Raw genomic sequence first — 14,773 nt, 5'->3', positions numbered from 1 at the left:
AAACTAAAATTAAAAATAATACAAGACTAACAAAGGCCAGAGGCTCCTGACTTGGGACAGGCTAAAAAATGTGGTGGAGTTAAACATTTTTATGAGATCTCAACCCTCCCCTATACCTATGATCAATGTTGAAAAGTAAACGCATTACAATACGCACATTAAAAGTCAGTTCAAGAGAAGTCCGAGTCTGATGTCAGAAGATATAACCAAAGAAAATAAACAAGTTGAATCAACTACTTCAAATAGTATCGTGTGCAATATCATTGCATACGTTATATCTATTTTGATTTATCACTTTGGAGTGCATTATGGTTTTTGATCCATAAATGTTTTATCTAACATGCTTAAATTCTAAGAACGATAATAAATTTTAAAAATAACCATGATCATTCGAACGTACATGTGAATTATTATCCAATTGAAATACGACAGACAAACACATACTCTTTGCAACACATTCACTTACGTTATTGTCTGCACGTATCATGGTGAGTTTCCGCGAAAATATTCGACCTAAGAGTGATATTTTTCATATATTGAAAGTGGATTCTTATTCAAAATGCCAAAGATCTACTCAAAAATTTGCAATCCCAACCTTGAAACTTTTGAAGCTAGTAAAATCAATTTTCTTTCGCACGCTTTATACCATGGTCATTTTAAAGATGTTTCTTAAAATATCACGACTGAGTTTTGAAAGGAATCATAATAATTGTTGTGTTCGGTGGGTAGATACTTTAACAGGTAGTCCTTTTTTTCTGAAACTTTATTTTGCCAATCAAGGTTTCGATTCCATCAAATTTGAGCAACGTTCTTCATTTAAAATCAATTCGATCGAAAATATCCCTCTTTTTAAAAGATCTGTCTGTACCTACCATCTAGTATACCTATACCAAGCCATTGTCAACTAAAAATGTTCATTTACAAATATGTTTTGCAAAATATATATATTGACAACTTCAAGTTTAAAACTCCTGATTGTACCTCTGTTAGTTCTCAATTTATTAATTATCCTGTCGGTCAAACTTTGAAATACTGATGATTTCAGTCGAGGCTCACGCCAGGCAATGGACTCAAGGCGAGATATATTGGTGGAGTAATAAAGATGTGAACGCACAAATATCAATACAGTAGTGGAATATAATGAAGTAAATGGCATTCCTATGTTTCATATAATTTGTGCTATTTCATATGATTGAACATATTTTTTTTTAACTTTTAATAACAATCCAATATCTTTATTTTGATGATATTTAAATTGACTTTAATTTCTTAGTAATCATGTACCATGAAAAATGTTAATATATATTTAATCTTTCTAAGATTTTCGAAACAGCATAAACATAAAAATATCTAGAAATTGATAAACTTAGCTGTTTTGCAAAACATGTTTTCCTTTAATGCTCTTTAACTTGGTACTTTATTTGGCCTTTTAGTGTGTTTGTTGGAGCGTCAATGATGAGACTTTTGAAGATAAAAAACGCGACTGGCGTTCACCATTGTAAGTCTGGTATCTATGACCTTTTTTTTTTAAACAAGACGTATGAAATTCAGGAAAATGTTTCCATATGTTATACAAATTATGGAATAACCGTATCACAAATGATATCGGATATGTTCCTTACGTCGTAACTACAATCCCCTTCCCTTTCCTGAATGTGACCTACCGAATTAGACTATTTACCGGATTTGTTATCACATAAGCAACACGACGGGTGCCGCATGTGGAGCAGGATCTACTTACCCTTCCGGAGCACCTGAGATCACCCCTAGTTTTTGGTGGGGTTCGTGTTGTTTATTCTTTAGTTTTCTATGTTGTGTCATGTGTACTATTGTTTTTCTGTTTGTCTTTTTCATTTTTAGTCATGGCGTTGTCAGTTTGTTTTAGATTTATGAGTTTGACTGTCCCTTTGGAATCTTTCGTCCCTCTTCTATACAATGTATGCATATTTCAATTTTCTTTTAAAATAAAAAAAAAAATGGACGTATATAAATGTTGTATCAGCGAATTCAACTTACAACTGCATTCTCAGTAACTGCTAGTAGTCCTTTGTTACTTTATGTATCATTGTCATTCTATTTTGTTTCTTTTTGGTACTTATTCTGACATTGGACTCGGACTTCTTTTTAACTGAGTAAACTTTAAACTGAGATTTACTGTGCGTATTGCTCTCTGTTTGTTTTTCCTACGTTGGTTAGAGGTATAGGTGGAGGATTGAGACCTGAAATAGTTACCAAAGGTACCAGGATTATAATTTAATCAGCCATACGCGCGTTTCGTCTACATAAGACTCTTCCGTGACGCTCAGACCAAAATAGTTTTAAAGCGAAACAAGAACAAAGTTGAAGAGCATTGAGGACCTGAAATTTCAAATCGTTTTGTCAAATACGGCTAAGGTAATCTATTTCTGGGATAAGAAAGTCTTTTTCGAAAAAAATAAAGGTTTGTCAACAGGAAATTTACTAAAATGACCATATCATTGGTATTCATTTCAACACCGAAGTGCTGACTACTGGGCTGGTGATACCCTCTGTAACTAAATGTCCACAAGCAGTGCGATCGACCCAATGGTGTCAATAGTTATCAAAGGTATCAGGATTATAATTTAATACGGCAGACGTAAAAATACTTGTTAAACACCGCCGCATTTCTCAAATCTGGAGCCTCTGTCCTTTTTAGTCTTTTATGATTTTTAATTTTAGTTTATTTTATATATTTAGGAGTTTAGTATGATTTCCATTGTCACCTAACTGGTACACATTTTTGTTAAGGGCTCAGCTGAAGCACGCCTCCGTGTGAGGGATTTTCTCGCCGTATTGAAGACCGGTAGCGTTCGGCTGTTTTCGCTCTTTAGTCAGGTTGTTCGCAATTTTCATTCTCAATACTAAGACTTGATTCGGACATTCGTTTGATGTGTTTGATCTTTTGATTAAGCAAATTTGATTAGAAACTCTCCATTTAAATTTTCCTCGTAGTTTAGTATTCTTGTGATTTACTTATTTTTAAAGGAATATCATATCTTATATGATGATTTGGTTTACAGAGTTGTTATATAGATACAACCCCTGTAAGATCTTAAACCCTTTGCATAAGCTTATGACCAATGACAAACAAACTAAAACTAATCGACGATTATTTTCAATTGAATGTAGATGCTGTTTTCAATTGTTTAAACCTATAAATAATAAAACATATAAAAAAAAACTGGAATTAATGGTAGGTATATGAAATAATTACCGAATATAAAAATATAAAAAGAACAATTTGATAAGATTAAGTTAGAAAAATAAGTTTGTTGAAAGCATACAAATATATCCAAACCTATCATTCTTTAATTACATGTATAACATTTACATACTACTTTAGAACATTAACATTTGCAATAATATTCAGAAATACTGAAAAGATTATTCTTTTATAAAATGAACGCCAATAAAGTCTCAATTAAAAAAAAAGTTGTTGGCATGACACAGGTTATGTTCTTCTTATATATGTTATGATGGTATGATAATAAACCCCTAACGGGAAGGATTGTACCTGATATTCATATGATGGAGACATAATCTTTCAATCAGTTTGATTGAAGTCTGAAGCTGGTATGTTAGTTAACTACTAGTAGTCTGTTGTTATTTGTGTATTATTGTCATTTTGTTTATTTCCTTTGGTTACACCTTCTAACATCAGACTCGGACTTCTCTTGAACTGAATTTTAATTTGCGTATTGTTATGCGTTTACTTTTCTACATTGACTATAAGTATAAGGGGAGGGTTGAGATCTCATAAACATATTTAACCCCGCCGCATTTTTGGGCCTGTCCCAAGTCAGGAGCCCCTGGCCTTTATTAGTCTTGTATTATTTTTAATTTTAGTTTCTTGTGTACAATTTGGTGTTTAGTATGGCGTTCATTACCACTGAACTAGAATATATATTGTTTAGGGGCCAGCTAAAGGACGCCTCCGAATGCGGGAATTGTTCGCTGCATTGAAGACCTGTTGGTGACCTTCTGCTGTTGTATGTTTTTCTATGGTCGGGTTGTTGTTTCTTTGACACATTCCCCATTTCCATTCTCAATTTTATCATATAACCTCTTGACTTTGGTTTGATTCTTTGTTTGATAGACATCATTTAGACTCAGTTTTGTATTAATGATTTATTTTTAAAGTTCCAAAACATCCCCAAACATGCTTCATGTATCACTTTCTGTTAAAAAAAAATTGATAGCAGAAATGCTTTTCTTGAAACCCCAAAATGTTTGTGAAATCCATACAACGTCACATTGAGTTCGGGGAGTAAGATTTTTCTTAAAAAACATATTTTTTCATATAAACATATAAACTTTCAATTATTAATCAAAACAAAGGTTCCAAGTACTTAAAATGTACAATTCGTGTAAATAAATTATCAAACATCAACGTTCCCACACTTGCATTGATTGGAACATGGACTGACATGGATTTATTTGTTTTCAGAGAACTTCTTAAAGAAAATGACAAAGTCAAGTAAGGACAACAAGCTTTGTAAGGAGTCAAGTGACGATTGTCTTCGTTTTATTATAATGTGTCATTTTACTTAGAACCCCAAAGCGCATTTAACATTTTTATTATACTATTTATAAACTATATCATCATTGATATTGCTTCATATTTAAACACTGTTAATAAAAATATCTTTACAAAATGTCAGATCAATAACTTTATTGGCGTATTATATATGAATCGTAAATAATAACGTCGTAAAAAGAATATGTTAAGTTTGGTTTTGTGTTTAACTTAATTTTAAAAGATAAGTGGTCGTTATATGCAAAATCCTAATTTATATCTTTTGTTAAAGATCAAAAGTTTGATTATGAGAAAAGCTAATATATTTAATCTTTCTAGCATACTTGAAACGGAAATGATTAATGACCTGACTTTATTCGTTTTACAGATATAATGATATTATTACGGAGAATATGACGAAATTGAAGTGTCAAAATCCTTCGTGGAATTATTGAACTTGATTGATCCAGCTTCTTATCAGTATTTTATAGCCCCTCAATTTTTGGCATGTTTGCTTTTAGCTTTTTTACTACTTGTCATTAAGATGATTTTGCTATGTTATTTAAATGAAAAGATATTTCCCTAGTTACAAAATATACATTGCTACAGTAACTAATTATGGCATTCAAATCACTAAAAGACATATATACTTGCCTAGTTTCTAAATATATAATTAAAATAAAATCATGAAGAGCTTTATCTCCTCCGTAAATCTAGCAGACCCGATCACGAGTTGATTGTCCGTTATAAAATATCCATTTCACGGATGATAGCAAATATGTTCGAAATGTCGTAACTACATTCCAGTCCTCTTTTCTCCGATTATAAGCGGGTTTTTACTAACACGAGCAACACGAAGGGATCGCATTAGATTATCCCCAGTCCAGACTTGGTTGGGTTCGTGTTGCTTAGTATGTAGTTTTCTATATTAAGTTTTGTGTACTATTGTTTGTCTATTTTTTTCTATCTATTTTGGCCATGACGTTGTCAGTTTTTTCGACTTCAGAGTTTGAATGTCCCTTTGGTATCTTTCGCCTATTTTTGTTGCATGAACATTAAAACTTTGATTCATAAATACCATTTACAAATTGACCCTAAATTGTGCGAGGATAATTCTTGTATTATCAAGTGAGTTTGGTTTTTCAAATTAAGGGATGTTTGAATTCAGGTGATTTGTTCTTGACAGGTCCTAGTGATCGTTTACAATATGTTTACAACATTTAAATGATAATTGTTGACTATTTCACGAATGACATGTGAAAAGAATAGTTGAAATGTCTTGATTTTGTTTTAGTAGGCGAACAGACAGTTAACTAAAATGGGTTTAAATACTGACAAATTATGCTAAACACAAAAGTGATATTTCTCTGCAATTTCGGAAACAATAAAACAAAATTAGGAGAAGCCCATCAATTAAGCTTTCTTTAATAAAATCCAAACCTTTAATAAAGAATGTAAATTTGTTCAGTTTGCAGATATCTTGATTCTGTGCTGGTTTTCTTGTGTGTGTGCTTATTTTGATTTAAACATCTATTTGGCTCTATGTATAATGTTCCCAAAAAGTCATGACGACATATTACATAAGGTAGATCGGGTGTCTTCCTCCATCTTGGATTTTGAAAAAAACAGATAACAATTGGTCTAGATCTCTAATGAAATGTGCAAATTTTGAGAGTAGTATGTAATTCATGTGTAAAATAAAGGCAACAGTAGTATACCGCTGTTCAAAACTCATAAATCCATGGACAAAAAACAAAATCGGGGTAACAAACTAAAACCGAGGGAAACGCATTAAATATAAGAGGAGAACAACGACACAACACCGAAAAGCAACACACAAAACACCACGAGAATAACAAATATAACATCAAAACCAAATACAAGAATTTGGGATAGATAAGTACCGTGCCACGTCTTATCTAAAAAATAAGAGAAAACACAAACGACTCAACGTTAAAATGCAACACACACAGAAACGAACAATATTATAACAATGGCCATCTTCCTGACTTGGTACAGGACACTTTTAAAGGGGAATAAAAGTGGTGGGTTGAACCTGGTTTTATGGCATGCCAAACCTCGCACTTTAATGGCAAAGTTAAATATAACATTGAAATGACAACATAATATTACAGGACTACAATACAAATAAAAAGGAGACCATATTAGACAAAGAAAAGCATGATTAATAGATAACAAAAAGCATCAGGTTTAAAATTCAATACGCCAAAAACGCGTCTTGTCCACACAAGACTCAATAGTGACGCACAGATTTAAAAGATCGAAAGTGAAAAAAGTACAAAGTTGTACAGCACTGAAGATCAAAAGTTGAAAAGGTTTTGCCAAATACGGCATTGTTTGTATGCCCGGGATAAGAACATTCTTATTATATAGAACAATTCATGCTATTGCAAACAGTAAATTTTATCAAATGAATATGAAAGAGATATACATAATCGATCATAATAAGACTTTTCATCACGTTCATGTTGATATAGAAAATGTGTGTTTTATCATATTTACGGCTGTATTGTTTTAATTTTTTTTTTAATTTTGACATTTAAAGATATATAACTCAGATATAAAGGGAGATGACTCGATAAAGTAACTTTTGTAATAAAAAGTGTTTTGAATTTACCTATTTTGTTATGTAGCAAGAAAACAAGTCCCGTGACCTCATTCTTTTTTTCTTATCTGAAAGCATATATTCTCATATTTTATTTTAAAATTCTATGGTGTAGTTTTATTTTTATCGCCACAATTTAGGTTTTTCGTGCATAATCTATACAAAATCTGAGAATTTTGCTCAACCTGTGTCGTGAAAAAAAGCAGGGTGACGCATACATTTTTTGCATTTTTGAAATAAGCATGACAATAATTTACAAAGACAAATAAAAGAATACCCAAACAAAAGTTAAATCATAAAACTACTTAACTCCGAGAAAAATTCATAAGTCCTAAATCAAATGGCAAAATCAGCATCTCAAACACATCGAACGAATGGACAACACGTTATTAAGATGACAATCAACATTATTACCTAGAATACATACTTCATAACAATCTTTAAAAGTGTAGATGAAGTGATATGTTTCTGATTTCTTTTTATTAAACGACACAATCTTTACAGCAGCTTATACTTTTGAAGCAAGCTACCTGCAGTTCAGAGCAAATGTTGAACCTTTTGTCAAAATAATTTCCGTTTTTCCCCTGGTTAAGTAAGTGGTAAATCTACTTATATTTGCGGAGATGTTGTCTATCATGTTTTTTTTTATATTTGTGTATTCGCTTTGCTATCCTTATATAACTATGTCAGCTTAGTATATATGTTTGTTTTTTCTCTTACCTACCAAAAGGTATCGGAATGATTAACTATTTTCAATATGTGTTCGTCAATATATATCAACTATTTCTTTTCATTTTTATTATTTGTTTTACTTTGCTAAAACCATCCTTACACCAATTTAAAAAAAAAAAAAAAATCTAGTATAGCTAGCATTATATTATAACCCCTTTTCTAATGAAGTAAAAGTTTATAATTCCTGTTAAAACAAAAATGTCCAAATTTTAAAGCATTAACCAATTTAATTGAGCATCTAAATTTGCCATTTGATAAAGGTCTTTCCGTGTAAATTTCAGTTGGAGTTCTGTACTTTTCCTATTTAAATTGATAATAAAATATAAATTTAAATCTAGATTGAAGTACACAAAAAGATCAATTATTGATAAAAACATAAATATTTAAAAACTATATTAGCCTTTCTATGATTTTGTTTGTCATACCGTTTTTCCTGTCACTTCATTTTTGTATATCTACCAAAAATATTTTCTTGCGTAATTATTAAATATGTTTAAAGGTGACATTTATCTGTAAAGTATAACAAATGTAAGTAGTAAGTATGTTATTTTTCGGAATATACAAGGCAGTGAGTAGATAAAATATTCTAGAAAAATAAGTACAGTATATTTAAATATTGATCATGTTTTGAATAACCTCATTTGTTGTGAACGTAAAAAAAACAACATTGGAACCGCCTTACATGGCATGACTGGCGAATACCAATAATAAAGGCGGTACCCAATGATTAGCATAATCATGTACTAATTCATGATATTTTCGGAGAAAATATACTTACCAATTGATAACCAATGGGTAATTCTAATCATTATCTATATCCAATTATATTTATTTAACTTTGATATCTCCACAAAACTTCCCGGTTTTAAAGGCTATAAAATGAACATGATTAAAATGTATTTAATATAATCACAGCCTTCATATACGTAAGCATTCTTTATTATTCAAAAAGTAGTATCAAATTTTGTTAATTAACATTGAACTATAATTCGTTTTGTTTTCGACTATGATTGCATTAGGTTTATTTGTTCATCCTGTGTCTGTTTATGATATTTTTTTTTTACACTATTATATTACCATTTGTTTTTCATTTTCTACATTTATTAATGGGAGTGAGGAAATATAGTATTTTATTTTCATTCGTAACCTTTGAAAAGCATAAATAACTAGGCAGACAAAAGATATAAATGCAACTATTCTGAATAAATCTATTCAAAACTGTTGAAGGGAAATAAATGTGATGACACAAGAGAAAGAAAAAGCAGCCTTTTATTAAGTTAATATAAAACATATATTCCGAAAGGGACATTTACAGTTTGTGCGTTTGGGTTTTGCTTTATGTTAAACATTTTGAAAGTAACACAATTATTAGACAAGCGAATTTTATTCAACTTTATAATTAAGGCGTTAGATGTTGTTTTTATTACGCGCATATCAAAGTTATCTATTAATGTAATTAATTTGATGCAATTGACTAAAGGAATAGGTCAGGTAAGACCCCTAATTGGCCTCAAAATATAGCAATTTTTACAAAATGGTTAAAATGTAATCTTTTTGTTATTAATTAGAATACATAGATATGGTCTGTTTTTGACATAACAATGCACATATATTGGGTACTAGCATCATAAAGTCATGCTCAATTACTGAAATCATCGAAATGTTTGCATTTTGATTAATTTTTATACGGTTTCCGTTTGAAATAGAAGTGGCAACATAAGTGTTCATTCCTACTATTTGAATGTTAGTTGTATTTGATAATTATACATAACATATATAAAGGTTGAAAATGAACACGGCCACTATCATTTTTGACAAAAACCATCTGAAAAGTGACATAGTATGGCATCTTTGATAGATTTTTCATATTTAAGCTTGAATTGACCGTTTGTAGTGACTAAATTAGCTGAAATAGTTCACATATGAGCTGCGTCGGATAAAAATCGACCTTATGCAAGTGCATGTAAACTTGTACACGTACAAGACCATGGCCATTCAAATACGAAATAAAAGATAAATTTCGGTGAGTTTTGTATGGGTTTTATAACAACTCAATTTTCAGACAGTTACATGCTGTTCGTTTATATTCTATCAACCCAAAACAAGTTATCAGATGTCTTGATATTCATTTGCATAAGGTCGCTTTCTATCCGACGCAGCTCATATACTAATAGATTTGATTAAAATATACACTTAAGTGTTTAAAAAGTGTTTAAAATCTGTCATCAGATGAACCTGAAATTTGAGGTCAAAATCGGACCTTACCGGATCTACTCCTTTACTACAAATTTTCAACGAAACTTTCTTTTTACCGGAATCAATAATTAAGGTCCGTTTTTTCCATTTGCTAATAGTTACATGTATTTTTAATTATAACATGATTGGAAATGATGTTAAAAATATAAAAATAGCAAAAAGAATGTAAAATGGCAAATACATAAATGGGACAAATGCTCTTCATTTTGTATTAGATTTAAAAAATTATGTTTTTTATTGCACTGTTGTTATAAAATTAACGGTACCAATTTTCTTGCACCAGATGCGTATTTCGACAATACATGTCTCTTCAGTGATGCTCTTTGATGTTACTTTGATGAACTCCAAGTGTTGTCTCGGGTATAGAAATAAAACCACTCTAGAGATTGTCAGTAAACAAATTATGCAAATGTAATTATAGATGTGCGGGTAGTGTAAACGCGCAGCGATACTCTGTAGTGTAAGGCGATTGATTCCCTTGGACCATGCAGCTCTATGTAAATTTCTTGCCCTGTAGCAGGAAAATTGCATTCATATCGAACAAATTTCCTTTACTCAATTGCAGGCCAGAATATCAACATTCGTTGCCTACGATCTATAACTAAGAATTTTTATTTATTATTCTGTCCTATCATAAAAATGCATTTACATTTGCATCATATTGAAGTGATTTATATACAGATTTACTTGTTCTAAGCCATATATGTTATGATATTCTATTACCATCCTTTCTTAGCTGCCTTTTAATTACTATTGTCCAAATTTCCATTAAGAATTGAAACCTGAGTTTCTTAAATCATATCTCAAGTTGTCAAAAGAGAATCAAAGAAAGGTGTTTTAACATTCATGGCAATACTAACACAAAGACTAATGAGTTCATATTATTATAATGGACTATCGGTGAACGACCAGCAGTTTCGACCCAGTGATAATACTTTATAAATCTCCAGCGTCTATTGCATTGTGCATTTCGTAACTTACCTTTGTACTTGAAATGATTGCAGTGGAGTATACTTATCTATGTCAATATTTCATTCCAGATTTTTATCATTTAATTTCTAACATTGGTCTTACAATTTCTTTAAAAGTAAAGAAAAAAAACCGAAATAAATAATTCTTACCACACAACTATAGGACTAACATTAAGAGCAAGTGATAAACCTTTTGATCTTCATAAATTTAGCAGCTGTGCAGTCATATACCATTGCAGACAAAACTTATTTATATCAGCACTTGAAACACATAACGTTAATACATGTAACATCTATTAAAATGTTGTAAAAGGTAAAATCACAAAAATATTGAACTCCAAGGAAACTTCAAAAAGGAAAGTCCCCAATCAAATGACAAAATAAAAAGTTCAAACACATCAAACGAATGGATAACGACTGTCATATTCCTGACTTGCATAAGAAAATGTTGGATTGAACCTGGTTTTATAGCAAGCTAAACTTCTCACTTGTATGACAGTCGCATCAAATTCCATTAAAATGTCACCGATGCGTGAACAAAACAAACAGACACAATAGGTAAAAATGTAAAAAATAGGGGTACAGCAGTAAACATTGTGTTATCATCTTAATCACTATAAAAACAACAAATGTAACGAAGAAGCAAAAAAAAAAAGGCATACATCAAATTTAACATCCTCATTTTGCTTAAATTATGCGATTTTATTTGTCTATGTAAAATGCAACCATAATGTATGGAAGGTTTTAAGTACTGGTGTAAAATTCGCGTTTGAAATTCGCACAGGTAGACATAAAATAATTTTGTCGTTCAAAGTGTGACGGGATACATAAATACAGTCACGTAAAATAGATATAACAAAAAACGGACTTAACAGTAAAAGTAATAATAATAAATAAAACAATAGTGTGGTTCAAAGTATGACAGGATACATAAGAACAGAGTCACGTCAAATGTATATCACAAAAAAACAGACCTAACAGTAACAGAAATATTAATGAATAAAATAATTTTGTCATTTAAAGTATGACAAGATACATAGGTACAGAGTCACAACATAAAATAATTTGTAGTTCAAAGTATGATGGGATACATAAGCACAGAGTTGCGTCAAATGGATATATCAGAAAACAGACTTAACAGTAAAAGTATTATTAATAAAGACAAATAAAATAATAATATAACACGTTATTAAGATGATAAACAACGTCAGTACGCAAAATCTATACTTCAAGACCATCGTGTAATATGAGGCAGGCATTACCTGTAAATGGGGACGAAGTCTGTATGAATTATTTTTTTGTAACTTTAATATTTGTTTAAAAAAAGAAATGGAAATATCGTAACGTTTCCCGGATTTTGGTTCTGTTGTTAGGATTTTAGTTGTGACGTTATTGAAATTATGACGTCATATACAATGTAAACAAAGAAACGCTATCATCAGGTAACGTTTTTTTTATATCGAGGAATTATTAAAAATGAAATTGGTATTGCGTTCCTTCCTATTTTATACAAGACTGGTAAATATATTTTACTCAAAGTTTCATACAAACGAGACCGGAAAAAGGAAGTACATTGTATATTTCTGCGCAGATCCGGAATTTCAAAAACGCGACAAAAAAAAATTGAACGATTTTGAGTTCATCAGTACAATGAAAATATCGGGAAAATTTTCCCGATTTTTTTTTCTTTATTTACTTTTCTACTGTTATTGGGGACTTCGTCCCCATATTCTTTGTGAAGTTGATACGGAATATTTACCAACATGTTCTTGGTACCTTCCGATGAACCTTTTTGAGAAAAAGGACGAGACGTTCTTTGACATACCCCTGGTTCATCAACTTTCTGCTCAGACACTGGTGACGTTTTACAAAGTCTACAGAGTATGAGCCGCAAAAGTCTTGAATTTCGAATAAGTTGGGAAATGTATATTCCATATGCAGGTGAAGTTGGAATATTATCTCCTTTCGAAATGAGTGCACTGGATCTTATAATCTTTTTCACAGAACAAGTGATAATTTTCTAAATCAGTCATTTGAGTACAATGTACAATATCTAAATCCCTTTTTTTGGCAAACAAATCACAAAACGAAATGTGTCGGTAAAAAACAAATGTGGCGCAAAGAAAAGAACGATTTTGTTAAAAATGGTAGTTTTGCTTGACATGTCAATAAAAAGACAATAGAAATTAATTTAGACGACCAATGACTGTCGCACGTTTAACCCTATCTTTGCGTGCATATAAATACATTGTTGTTCGTTCAGAGACTGTTTCAATGAAATATAAATTCAATTACAAGGATAATATTATTCGTGATCATCATTCATTATATACAACTATGATATCTTTTTAAAGTATTTGAAATTATAAGCTCCTGTTTAGATCATAAGTCATATATAGCTTTGTAATTTTTTATTAAAAGATAGTAGAATTTACTTCTGTTTATTTTACAGAAGTAAGTATAAACAGAGACATATATATACACATGTGTATATATGTCTCTGGTATGAAGTTTTTAGTAGGTAACAGCTCAATATGACACTAGGGAGGTGTGGTATGATTCGTTACTTAATTTGGATATTCAGAGTTTGTATCAAATTGTATATTTAATATCCTCAGAAATACTCTGACAGAGCAAACATGTTGTCATAGAAACTAAAAACTGAGGAAATATATATGTTTGTCATAATGAGTTGACCAATAAACGTAGACGTTGACATATGTAATCTCGGTTGTGCTTTGATGAGTTGTATGTCCAACCGTCGTCTTTAATTTATTAGATATTGTCGGTTTTTCTAAAGAGGTATGAGTTTTGAATGTCCTCGTCCTGATTCTTTCGCTTTATTAGCATATGTTTCATGTCTTGCTATGCGCCTAGGCACTTGAATCAAATCATTTTACTTCATCCAAGCAACCCCATAGTTTTACTCGTGTTGGTAGAAAAATCAATGGCGGAAAATGCTTCGAATTGATTTTATGAGCATTCTGTGTGAAGTTCAGTTCAGATATTGATGTCTAAAAAATGTTTCTTTTTATATTTTTAAAATAGAAAGTGTAATTCAAATTTGCTACGTTAAAAAGTTTTGTATCTTAGAATTTATCTTATTGACAACAAAGGTATTACTTTTGTAAAATATGATTCCCCTGAAAAGGGAAGTTTCTGATTAATATTTACGTCACAGTGGGCTTCTCTGATCGTTGCCATTGTTTTTCTTTGTTTGTTTCTATAGGGGTTAAGATTATACCACAATGTTGACTACTACAACGGAATTTTTTACATTCTTACCTATTATGTCGCTTTGTTTTGTTCATACATTGTTGTCAATATAATTGAATTCCAACGGAGTTGTTTAGCTAGCTATAAAACCAGGTTTAATCAACCATTTTTTACACAAGGTAATAATGTACGTAGTCAGGTATATGGTAGTTATTTTCCATTTGTTTGATGGTATAATCTTTTGATTTTGACAATTGATATGGGACTTTTCATTTTGATCTTTAATACATCGAATACCGGTACCTTATTTCCTTTCCTTTGCTTTTATTTTCTATTCTTTTATTTTTGATGGAAGATAACTTGAGAACATTCAAAAATCATAAAAATTATTCATCAATGAATAATACTATTTTCATCGCTGGGTGTTAGTTTTTA

General features: G+C 30.8%; 1 protein-coding gene across 1 annotated transcript in view; it reads left to right on the top strand.

Moving 5' to 3' along the window:
• LOC139489210 (cholesterol transporter ABCA5-like) overlaps nt 1-14,773 on the top strand; it is a 197,493-nt gene that overhangs the window by 112,124 nt on the left and 70,596 nt on the right. The window lies entirely within an intron of this gene.

Source organism: Mytilus edulis, chromosome 9 (assembly GCF_963676685.1).
Source record: "Mytilus edulis chromosome 9, xbMytEdul2.2, whole genome shotgun sequence".
Taxonomy (NCBI): Eukaryota; Metazoa; Mollusca; class Bivalvia; order Mytilida; family Mytilidae; genus Mytilus; species Mytilus edulis.
Note: the sequence above shows the minus strand (reverse complement) of the source record. Positions and strands in the feature narration are given on the sequence as shown.